The sequence below is a fragment of the Lygodium microphyllum genome, chromosome 16 (genome assembly GCF_053477565.2).
Source record: "Lygodium microphyllum isolate KBCC chromosome 16, Lygodium_microphyllum_v1.1.10, whole genome shotgun sequence".
NCBI lineage: Eukaryota > Viridiplantae > Streptophyta > Polypodiopsida > Schizaeales > Lygodiaceae > Lygodium > Lygodium microphyllum.
The window spans coordinates 3,950,208-3,963,844 of NC_141150.1; positions in this window are offsets into that span (position 1 = coordinate 3,950,208).

Below are 13,637 nucleotides of genomic sequence, written 5' to 3' on the forward strand. Positions count from 1 at the left end.
GTCAGCTTTTTTACATGGGGACTTGCATGATGAGATTTACATGGAGCAGCCTAAGGGCTTTGCAAACCATGGTAGGGAACGCCTAGTGTGCAAGCTAAAGAAGAGTCTTTATGGCTTGAAGCAGGCACCTAGGGAATGGTACCATAAGTTTGATGCATTCATGCAGTCACAGGGCTACAGCCGCAGTGCTATGGATCTATTCTTGTACACGAAGAAAGCTTGTGATGGTTCTTTACTGATTTTGGTACTCTATGTGGATGACATGCTTTTAGCAGGGACAACTCATGAGGAGCTAGATGCTCTTAGGGCTCAGCTCAAGAAGAGCTTTGAGATGAAAGATCTGGGACAAGCCTCTCATATACTTAGTATGTGCATTACGCGCGATAGATCTCAAGGACTACTCTATCTGTCACAAAGGGAGTACATTCATAAAGTCCTTGAGTGCTTCCGCATGTAGGATGTTAAGCCTATTGGTTGTCCATTACCTTCTCATGTGAAGGTTTCACATGCTGATTTTTTGCAGACAGATAAGCAGAGGGCCGAGATGGTGAAGATTCCCTATTCAGCTGTGGACAGTCTTATGTATGCCATGATAGCCTCTCGTCCAGATATTGCTTTTGTAGTTGGGGTTGTAGCACATTATGTAGCTATACCTGGCAAGAAAAATTGGGATCTTGTGAAGGGTATCATGAGGTACCTGAAGGGCACAACAGATATGTGTCTTTGTTATGGTAGCCACGATATAGGAGTCATGGGTTACACTGACTCTGATTATACAGGACATGCAGATAGTAGGAAGTCCACTTTTGGCTATGTGTTCACTTATGCTAGAGGGGCTATCTCTTGGATGTCTAGAGGGCGCAGAAGTGTACGGCCCTTTCTACTACAGAGGCCGAGTATATTGTAGCCACAGAGGCTTGTAAGGAGGCTATCTGGTTAGGCCGTTTGATTTGCAGACCTTGGTATGACACTGCATTTGGATTCTATGAGTGCCATTCAATTGGCCAAAAATTGGGTCTTCCTCCCATGCGAAGACGAAACATATTGAGGTGAGGTATCACTTCATTTGCGAGGTCATTGAGGGTAGGTCTATTGATCTTGTGAAGATTCCAACTGAGTAGAATCATGTAGACTTGCTCACGAAGAGCCTCACTACTAAGCACTTTGCCTTCCTCAGGAGATTGATGGGCATTGGATGAGATGACACCTTTTTCCTCATCATGTTGTACATATGTACATGTTATATTGTCTTTTCTGTTTTCTCTCTCTCACTGGGGCAGATTCGCCTTTAAGTGGGAGTTTGTTGGGGGTAAAGGAACCTCCGCCTAGTCGCCTGTGTATTACTACACTGACAATACTCGCCATCGCACACTGCAAGTGGCAGGCACCCATCATAGACACTTATTATTTATTCTTTTAGTGACAGTTTGAATAAAGAAAGGCATGGCCACACATTGTGGTTATTGGAGTTTCCATTTGTGTCTCTCTCTCTTCTTGCTCTTGCTCTCCACCATAGCTCACTTCCAAGCAAGTTTCGATCCTTCTCACCTTTCAAGATGGGAACATTAGAACTCTAACATTCAATCTATCATGTGTTTTGATAGATGAGGTGTCTCCTCTATGAGCATGCACTTATTTTTTAGTCAATTTTAGGAGTGTTTACACTCACTAGTTACTTTTCAATTGTTGAGTCCATTTCTTTTTCAGTAAGGCTAGAATGTGTTTACACAAGCCAAGATGGGGTGACTTGATCATTTATTGAAAATCAATATATTTTTAGTCATCTTATTCAATCAACCATTATATATGGCACCTATAGGAGTAGCTTGCCCAGATTTAGCCATTTTTTTCTATTTAGACCTAGGCTACATAGTTGGTTGGTCATTTAGTCTTGTAGGGTTTTAGTGCATCATTACTAGATGGTTGTGCCCTCTTAGCCCTAGTTTTGCTTTCTAATGTTTACTCTAACTCCCATGGCCTATTAATCTCAAAACTCTCTCCATGGGTACTTTCCCATAGTAGCCCAAACTTGAGTATGGTGTCACTTTCGGGGCAAAGGATAAAATAGTCGAGACCACATGACTAACCAAAGATCCCACTAAACCATTTAGGATGATGGACAAAGTATCTTTTGGGTTATGGGGATTCCCTGGATCAATCGTCATGCTGATGATCAAAGTTTTAATTGGTCTAAATTTAATATACATCACTTTAAGGTAGCTCCCAATTAGAAACTAAGAAAAATAATGGGTCCCTTATAGCCAATATTCAAAAATCACCACTTATTAGTGGCTCCCAGCAACGCACTATCTTTCGAGACATAAAATGAGCTCGACACTAGCTCTATGGTACTAGCCATGACTCTATTACACACCTTAAACCACCCCACAACATGGCCTCGCAGGCGTCTAAGAACTTTGTGTTTGTATGGTTCTTAGTCCAACGAGTAATTATTTTTCCAAACTCCCCACAGGGAGTTCCTAAACATATTGGTATTATACACCATGTAAGCATACACAATGGGAGTGCCCCTAGGCTGATTACAGTGGCTCCACTACAGCTCTCCTACACCACAGGGACTATCCCCAAGATGCCTTATGAACATAAAATACATTCAAAACATACTCCACTCTTTTAATTGAATCAATCTAGGAGATAATAGATAATCCTGATTAAACAACCCCCAAAGAACCGAATATCTAGCCTTACAGCTTAGGGTACCTCACACTCTCCACGTAGGTCATCATTCATGAAAACAATCGCCATGCATCTAGGATAATACCATATGGTGCATGTAATGCAATTGTGTATGACTATCATGCTCAAACAAGTTTATTCATTAATAACCAGCATTGTGAATATACAAAGATAGTTCTTTTCATGCTTTTCTTCTAAACAGAGAGTGGTTCATTGCTTATTGTACCAAGCTTTCTCATGCAACTAAACCGTTTTTATTTTAGCACACATGTGTCCTATATGTCATGCATCATGAAAACATCAAAATTCAGTGTACTTTAAGTTCTCAACAACCCCCTTCTCCCTATCAATTAAAGTTATGCATTCGTTGGTAGGTTTAAGGCATATTTTTCATGTATTTTTCTTTCAAGAAAGTAATAAAAACTTACTTTAACATAGAGATAGGACTGAACTAAGGCTAAACCTCATGCTTTAGCTCTACCATACATTCACAAGCACAAATCTTATTTTTTCTTATTTTTCAAATGTGAAAAATCTATTTTTGCTATTTTTTATTATTTATTTATTGATAAATATGGATATGTTTTTATTTACTAAATTAGAATGATGGATCTTAGTTAGAATGATGTTTTAATCACATTTCAACCCATATGAACACTATATGCATGACAAAACCCCTTAACATTGCTAATAAATCAGAGCATTGGCAACTGAATGCAATCATTTCTAACCATTTCCAACCAAAATTTATCATAAAACAATGAAAACTATGACTTACTCATAAAATCATGCATTATGACGTACGTATTTTGCAATTGAAGGCCCACAGCCACATTGGCAATCCATTCAACCCCAATCTATGCTTCTTTATGATGTCGTATCATTGCACGATCAAAATCTTTCATCTCAACCCACCCCCTTCTCTCATATATTAATCCATGAGAACACATAACAAGAGGAGAGAGGAGAGAGGAGAGAGGAGAGAGGAGAGAGGAGAGAGGAGAGAGGAGAGAGGAGAGAGGAGAGAGGAGAGAGGAGAGAGGAGAGAGGAGAGAGGAGAGAGGAGAGAGGAGAGAGGAGAGAGGAGAGAGGAGAGAGAAATACTAAAATCAGATATCTTCTAAGAATGCATCTCGCGATGGGAGGGTAAAGAAATCAAGTATCCTACTATCTTCTCCATTCTTTGCATCTCTATTGATCAAAAAAATGGATTTTTTAATCATTTTGGGGCATCAAAAAAATGATGTTCCCCCTCCCCCACATTTCATGAATTTTGTGCATTTTCAATTCTGAAGCCTAACTAAGGCTTAAGACTTTAAGCCTTTAAAAAAAACCGGTTCCAACTCTGGTGTTCGCACTTAGCCTAAGTGTTTTTTTTGCATTTTGTGAGGCCCAACAAGCTCGATTTTGAGATCCGACTAGCTAGTTGGCTTCATGATATCCAAATCTATAAACCTAACCTTCATCATGCACTTTTTGACTCCCCAATCACATAGTTGCTTTATAACGCCAAACCTTGTGGGGATTAAATGGCAGATCAAACTGGACTAAGATTGACAAACCTGAGACTTGAGTTGGATTTTGGCATCAAACTCCATCTAGAAAAACTCCATCTCATTGATCCGCAAATGTTTCATTTTGCATAAAAATTTGATCTTTTACACCTCCCATGCCACTTTTCCTCTTCAAAACGGGCTCTAATAATCCGCTGTCAACTACCATTAGAGAAGTAGGAAATTGCTTTCATTAGACCTATACATCCTTCGTCAACTATACAAAAATAGTATATCATTATAGTGATAGACTATTTCATGAAGCGGTCTGAAGCTTGCACTACGATGATGAAGGATAATGCCAAGAAAATGGCTAATTTTATTTTGGAGCAGATTATTTGCCATTTTGATCTAGCTAAGGAGCTTGTGTCTGATTGTGGAACATATTTTTTGACTAAAGTAATTGAGGCTTTGACAAAAGCACTAAAGATTAAACATAATAATACCATCCCTTATAATCCCCAAGCAAATGGGCAAGTAGAGAGTACCAATAAGCAGCTTGTGGGGATTTTGTCCAAGACTGTATCTGAAGATAAGCATGATTGAGATAAGAATTTTTATGTGCCTATTTGGGCTTATAATATGACATTTAAAAGAGCACATGCCACACCCCTTTTAAACTAATATATGGGGAGAAGTGTGTTCTAACTTTGGAGATTGAGCTACCTACAATAAGGTTCACTCTAAACCATTCTTTGGGTGAAGAGGAAGCATTGCAAAAAAGGTTCATCTAACTTGCCCATCTTGACGAGATTTGGTTACAAGATTTATTACATAAGGAAGTAGGGAAGAAGCAGATGAAATTACTCAATGACCTTTAGACTAAGAAGTATAAATTTGCTAAGGGTCAATTGGTTTTATATTATGATTCCCACCATGAGCTTTTCCCAGGCAAGTTGGAACCCAAATGGGATGGTCCTTATAAGATTGTTCGTATAAGAAAGAATGGCTCTATAGCCCTTTTAGCAGATTTCCAAGGGGTAGAGTTCAAGACTAAAGTAAATTTCAATAAACTAAACTCCTATTATCTATAGGGGCTGACATCGGACTTGGTTCCTTTGCAAGTCCTTCAGGGTGCAGCTTAAACTTGCAGAGGGTATCAAGACTATTGGATGGGAAAACTTATTCTGTATTTTAATCATCCATATTTAGAGTAGCATTACCACCAAGGCAAAGCAATCTGGTGGAGTAAGGGTTATCACATTATTGAGTGGTAAAGATGGATTTTTGCATGGGATATTAAGGTCTATCACCACCATTATTATTGGGTTCTTCCTAACATCCCTATTGAGTTTAATGAGGAAGGAGGGATTGTACCTATATTACATCCTCTCTCTCGATTAGGCTTTGATGATCATAAGTACAAGTAGGCTAATTGTCATGGCAGGGTCCATCAATGAAGCCTTAGTTTAAACATTTTATTTTGATGGAGCTTATTGAGGAGTTACTAAGAATGTGAGTGTTGAGGTTGTCATTAAAGATCCCCACAGTCGAATGGTTTTAAAAATAGAAGTGTATTTAAGCATTGCTTCTACAAGTAACATGGTGGAATACAAGGCATTGCTTATGGGATTGAATCTCGCCAAATGTGGTGGCATTCACTGGTTATTGGTCAAAGATGACTCGATATTAGTGATCAACCACAATTGAATGGGACCTATAGTGTAATATTTCGAGGCTGTAAGATTTCCCCCCCCTTTTTTTAACGAAATTTTTTTTCTACATTTTCAACGTGGTCAATTGGTGAAAGGAGGGGAACCAGAAGTCGACAGAGGGAGATGAACGCATAAATGAGATAGGTGAAGAAAATGACAATTGCGATGGGGGGAGGAGCACAAGTGTGCCACCTCCAAACCCCCACTATCTCTCCTTCTCCTTTAGAAACTATCGACTGCATGGCAACAAGACTGTTCTAGCTGCCTGAATGGAGGGAAAGGAAGGCGGCCCTGTGTCACACCCCCTCCCCATAATACCCTTCTCCCCCTATAAAAATCCCCCCCCCTTAAGAAAGATAATTAACTAGCCATTATTCTCCCCCCCCCCCCTACTGCTAAGCTTGAGAGAGAGAGAGAGAGAGAGAGAGAGGGAGGGAGAGGGAGAGAGGGAGAGGGAGAGGGAGAGGGAGAGGGAGAGGGAGAGGGAGAGGGAGAGGGAGAGGGAGAGGGAAGGGGGAACCTAGAGTGAGTGAGAGAGAGAGAGAGAGAGAGAGAGAGAGAGAGAGAGAGAGAGAGAGAGAGAGAGAGAGAGAAGAGGCTCAAGGACGATTCCTTACTTGGATGAAGCCTTGAGCACCCTCTCTCCCCATCGACACTTCCCGAGATCTCTCCATCGATTGCCTTTAATTGGACAAGGAGATTGCGAAAGTCAAGACAAGGCGTAGGGAACTCCAGCACCAAGGAGTCCTCCAAGAGGAGTGAAGGATGCATTCCAAGCTTTGAAATAGCCCCAAAGCATAAACTCTCCCAAATAATTGGAAAATCCGCGACTAGGGAAGGAGGGTCGAGCAAAGATGCCACCATCAACACGAACGGGTTATCCAGTATAAACTCTAATTCAACACTCCAAAACTAGGTACCGTTACTCTGTCTAGTACTTTGAACCAAACATTTAAGCATGGACATCATTAGGAAGAAGTCACACTTTGCATCGCATAACTTGCATAACTTGAAAAGTAGTTGAAAGGCTTAACAACCATGAATTACCGCAAATGGATTAAGCATCTACGAGTTGTTGTACTAATTAAGCCAAGTATTAGGTTTGAACTTTCGCAAATACATTATAGATTTCCAATATACATAAATATTATGTATAGGTCGATTGCATCCTATAGACCATTGGATCAAATTAACTCGCATTTACAATGAACTCATTTACTCTTACAATTATGCTATTCATAACCCCTGATCAATTGCTCTATCAACGAATAAGTCATATGCAACTAAGTGCAATTAACTTCCCTTAATACATGCATTTTGCAAACTCCATCTTTCGAATATGTGAGAGGAGGCTTATCCCTTCCAATGACCTATTCTCATACATCATAGCATGGTCCTAATGTATCTCATGCGAGAATCAAAGCAGTCATTTATCAATTTAGAAATACATTACTTACGACCGGAACCGCAATTGGATTGATAGTGATGCCTTCACGTGAAGCTTCATTGTTGGTTGTAGGATTGCCATCCACACGCAACATTATTCGCTTGGAGACCATCATCCGCAAGTAGACTCAAGAGATTAAGAATGTAGAATAGATTCAAGATGGGAGAGCGTAAGAGAAGATGGCTAAGTCAAGGATCGAGATAGAGGAAATTGAGCTAACTCTCTCCTTGCAGCCTCTCGAAGCAACTCCTCTCTCTCTCTCTCTCTCTCTCTCTCTCTCTCTCTCTCTCTCTCTCTCTCTCTCTCTCTCTCTCTCTCTCTCTCTCTCTCTCTCTCTCTCTCTCTCTCTCTCTCTCTCTCTCTCTCTCTCTCTCTCTCTCTCTCTCAAGCTCTCTCTCACAATCTTTTGAAGGGGAAAACTCCATATCTTTTTAGGATAATATTTAAAATATCTAAAATATGCTAGTTTTGCCCAAAATCTAATATTTTTGGACTATCCATACTATACATATTAACACTAGTGATTAATATGGCTCATAACTCACGTTCACATTGTAACTTCTGTGAATGGTGGCTAGATTCCTTGTTAATCTGATGGAAACATTAGATTTACGAATTTTATTTTTTTAAATAAAATATTTTTAATTAAATAAAAATTATTAGTTATTAATGTTAGTTAGTTTTTACCTTAGTTAATATTTCGTTAGTAACCTTACTAACTTATTAATTGACTAACTAACTTTCAAACTAACCAACTAACTTTTAATTGTATGAAAATATTACATAAAAATGTAGATTTTAGATGCGCATGGAAAATGATAAGCTTAATTGCAAGGGCCAGCTTGGTAAATGAAATCCTACATGATAAGTGAGGCTAGGATTTAATTCGACTCAACTACGATTTTAATTGCAAATAGGTCAAGTTGCCCTTACAACCATATTTTGACTTAGAGTCAACATGCTCTTTGGTCTCCATCCCAATAACCAGCAGTGATGGGTCCAAAACACTCTTGGGAATATCATTTTCAAAATATGATACATCTCGAAGCTAACACAAGAAAACTCGAATGTAGTATCCACAAGAAGAATGACTATTCGCCACATTACATTCGATGCTCACAACTATTTAAGGATGGTAAATGGGTTTAGTTTACGATTGACTTGCAAGAGGAATGAGCAAAACTTTCCTACTATATTGAGGGAACGAAACCCTACGGTAAACTGAGAATCCCGATAAAAATCTAAGGTGGGAAAATGGTTACCAACTAACCAAATTGAAAACCTAGTTTGAATCATCCAACACCGAGACCTTAAGATAAGAACCAAAGGTCAGTAACTTAGGGAAGCTACCATCCGAAACTATAACATAATTGCTCACCTCTATTACATAAGAGTGAGGTCAGAAAGACGGTATTCTCTATCTCTCAGAAGATAATGGAAAATGATGCCAAGGCAAGAAAGACCCAAGAAGGGTGACACTAAGCATTCAAAGATGAGAAGTCCACCTTAGTAGATGTCCCAAGCACTCGCTTTCATTGTTGTTTGTGCTTGTAAATCTAGAATCAATGTTTGTGAAAGGAACATATAACCCAAGCTCACAAAATAAATTTGAATAATGAATCAGGTTAAATTCATGGAGGGCACACCAAGCCACCCCCAACTGGCCGTCAACCCCAGCCAAGGGGGTTCTAAATAACCGTGATGGGAACGTGGACCAAACCCACCATGAGAGGTCTCTCTATGGGTTAGTTTGAATATAGGAGGACTCTTGGATACTAGGGAGGCTCTAGCCATAAATTCCCTGCCTTTGAGTCCTACTCAAACAATCTACGTGACTTGAGATGGATTCTTGAGGCCCTATTACTAGTGCAAGGGTAAAAACTTGGAAGAAATAAGACGATCCTCATGGATTGCACTAAACGTCCTTTTTGGAAAATATTTGTATCTCAGTTAAAATGCTAATATAAAGTTGTTTCCAAGAAACATGTTTGAACTATTTTCATGTCAGCACCGTAAGTTACGTAAATTGACTGTGTTCTCTAAAGGGCTTAGTTAAGGAAGCTAATTTTAAATGTCACACTTAAATGTAGTGGGACCTAATTAGATAAGTAAAGAATGCCTATTGAGGGAAGTGGATGGGTAGAACCCTGACAGGTCCGTCTTATGGAAGAGTGGTCCCAGAGAACTGGGAGGCTTCTCACAAGATTCTACAATCATACTAGCTTTAGATAATATTAGGTTAGAACCAGATTCATGCCATTTTAGGGGAACAGAATGGGACTATGTCCCACGGGCAGAGAGGTTGAGTGGCACATCCCTCTCATTTCCCATTCTCTTTGAACCAAGTGCAGCATGGGTCTGCTTCGACTTGGGTATCTCTGCGTAAAGTAGGATGTCCAGGATCCAACACTAGAATGCTGTTAGGAGACCTTGGCAACCAGGAACCCAGATTTCAGGTCGATCCTAGTGGATTCAACCGCGAACGTTTCGTGGACTTTGGAAACCCTAGACAACAAACCTCAAAACATTCCATGGTGGTGACGAGACGTTTAGACTCGTTTCTCAATGAACCACTAAAACGTGCATGGACAATCGTTAGGTGGGCACGTTACAGTTGGTATGGCAACAACGCTTAGGCTCATTTTTCTTGATGGACCGCAAAAAACATGCATGGACAGCCGTTATACGGGCACGTTACAGTTGGTATCAGAGCCAAACCAATGAATAAAACAACCAAGATAGGAATAAATTGGGAAGAGTGAAGTGATATTTTCATTAGGAAAATAATTTTTCATGTTACTCATTTGTGGATTGTTGTCGCTTCCAGACTTATGAGGCATGTTCCTCGTATTTCATATCATCTTCAAGATGGCTATAAACTCTTCAAGTTATCGCCAATGATCCAACATGATGGGGATCTTGGATTGACTCTACAACCCTTCACCACTGTATGTGGAAAGGCATTGGACTTGGAGTGCAGGATAGTGCTACATTGATGCCAATCGACTCGCCTATCTTCAAAACAATCTAAAGAGGCTAAAATGGTTGGAAGACTTGAAGATTATCAAGTTATTCATCTTCCATGAGCCTCGTGTAAATTGGATCCTACACATCAGGTGGCCGGCAAGTAGAACTAAATCGCTATGTCTACGATGAGGTGGTCAAAGTCTTGCGAGTAGACAAAATCAAAGTAATGGGGCAAAACGAACATCGTGGCTATCAAAAATAGGGATTTCCTAAAATTTCTATGAATTATCGCTTCCTAAGAATCCATTCGTCCAATCCATATTACTATTCTGTCTCTGTAGAGATGAATCCAATAGGGAATTATTAACCTAGCGTTGATGTATCTATTAAAAATAAAATCATCCCAACCAATCTCTATCTATTTCTGAATGATTGTACTTGAGACTTATGCTTCTTCATGAATAAATAAGAATTTTATGTTCTTTTTATTTATTGCATAGTATTGATTAAAAACAAACTACGCATTAAGACAAGTTGTGAAGAGATATGTAAATGTAATCTTAACGCAAAAGTTTTAACTGAAAACTAGATACAACCCCAAGCACAGAACCAGAATCTTGTTTCTACACTAAGCCTAGAGGAGGAACAAGAGAAGAATTTTCTTCTCAAACAAATTAAACCACCAGAATTTGAAAGAAAAGGGAAAAATGTTGAAGCTGATGCCGAAGTATGGATTGAATCTATGGAAGATTACTTCAATGTAGCAGGAACAGCACCTATAAACCAAGCTATGATTGTCAAGCTCAAGCTTACGGGCGAAGCTAGGCTCTAGTGGAAGCAATGGTGTAAAGACCAAGCAGTCTCACTGAAAGCAGAATAACTTGGGATAAAGCAAAGGAAGCAGTGTCGGGAAGGTACACGCCGCCTACATACATAACTCTAAATGAGTTCTTCAAGTTGAAACAGTTGGGCATGTTGCTGGAGTCGTACTACTCAAGATTTGTCTCCTTGTTGAAATACACTCCAAAAATGAGTATTCTCCAACACGTCTCGAAGTTTTGTGATGGGCTGAACCCACCAATGAACACTCGATGCTTCCTTCGAGTTCGCAAGATGCATTGATAAGGGTAGGACCTATTGCCCAAGAAGTCCACCCAGCCAAAGCCCAGGAATAATAGAGCTTGGTCTCACAAAGACCAAAATCCAGGAATGTTGAAAGCTCAATTCAAAAGGGCACAAGAACAAAGTCAAGGCCAATGAAAGAAGCCGAGGGCAAATACAATCAGTGACTTTGTCCCCACACAAAGAAGTGATCAAAGCTTGCGATGTTTTCACCATAATGAACCTAGACACTTCAAAAGGGAATGTCCCAAACTTGGCAGAGATCTATTAAATATGCAGGATCTAGAGCATGGCAGATGCGAAAGCTATGGATGTTGCAAAAGAAAGAGTGGGTTCATGAAGACATTGACATGACTGACAGTTACACAAGTGAATTAGGTTCCAAGATGGAAACTTGGACTCATAAACACAATCTTGTGTATTGACTGACAATGACACAAAAACTTTACTGAAAAGAAAAGAGTACTATCATTGCATTAGAAAAGAGTGCAAGTACAATGCTTTAAAGGAAACTGAATGGTAGCACTTCTCCTACTGTGCATATGGGATTCTAGTCATAAGTCCTCACTGCTCCTTACAAAGAGACTGAAGTAGATGTGATTGCAAACATCTCAATACCCCTCCTCAATCACAACCAGAAGTACAAAGCGTATAGAGGCTTTAGTAAAAACAACACCTACAAAGTGTGGGCATACCATAAACATGGCAAAACACCAGAGGCTATCGCAGAAAAGACTAAGTGTGGGTACTACAAACATGGTGTTCATCCAAAGGCTGTAAACAAGGGCCTCAAAAAGTGTCCAGAGGCTGTAGTACTACAAGGCTACATGAGGATTTTACAAGTTTATGTCCGAAGCATTAGGGCTAGGCAATACAAGGCTAAAAATTTATATCCGAATAGAAGGATTGATGAGGTTTGTTCTTCTCCTAGTGGTCTTCTTCTTATTCATCTTCTTTTGCTCCATGTTCTTCTTCTTCTTTAACAGCAACTAAATAAGCCTTTTGGGACCTCTTTCTGGTGTGGTAGAACTTATCAGTGTGTTCAGCCCTTTTGTAGAAGTCACAGAAAAGTTGGTCCTTCTTGCCTTTGTACCTATTGCCAACATATAATGCTTGTTCATCTCTAGAGGTGCTTGGTTCTTCCTTAGTTTCTAGCTTCTTTTTCTCCTCTAACAATGATGCCTAGATATAAAAAATCCTAGGGTTTGGCATATTGATTAGAGTTGTTGATACATTATTATATTCAAAATGCAAACTTTTAAGTAGAACACCAATGCAGACATCTTCTTTCATTTTAATGTTGATTCCTACAAGTTGGGTTAGAAGTCCTTCCATGTAATTTAGATGTGTGGCAAGTGATGTATTGGACTTCATTTCAAGCCTAAAAAACTCAATCAAGAGACCATACTTTGATGACTTAGACTGTGCACCAAACAAAGTGTCAAGTCTCTTCCATGTATCCTGTGAAGTATCACAGTTATCCACATGGTGGATATAGCTGTCATCTAGCTCCAGTTTGATAATGGCCTAAGCCTTATGATCATTATTTTTTCAAGTTACTGCAAGGTCCGCATCACGAAGCTTCTTTTCTTTTCGAATGGTAATGGCCCAAAGGCCCTTCTTCATCAGGATGAGTTTGATGCGGGTTTGCCAAGTGTGAAACCTAACTCCTTTGAAGCGAGCTGATGGAGAGTCTTTTCCCATTTTTGATTTGCAAGGATAGCAATAAATAAACTTCATAATTCTCAAATTTTATCAGTGGAAGAGCACATTACAGTGTGTCAAGAGACACAAGTAATGACAGTGTAAAAACACACTATGTAACAGTTATGTTTGAGTTGAAGTTAAACTTGAATCTTCTTAGTTCGAGGTTGTCAATCAACTTCAATCTTTCTAGGTTATTCCCCTCCTTGATTTTATGTTGGGATAGTAAATTAGAGTGGAAGTGGGTTGCTCTAGGTGGCAGGAGAGAAAATTATGAGATTTTTGAGCTTTAGTGAAATTTTGCTATGGCTTCCTGGATTAAAGTTTTGACCCAGCCCTAGTTTTTTGCTGATTGTAGGAGCTACAATGGATCATTTTGAAAAAAAAATTATGAAAATGAAGCTCTCTTTATACTCTATTAAAACCCTATGCTAATCGACCAAATCGTTTTGCTGATTCGCGATGCATAGAGCTAGAGAACGTGAACGGATG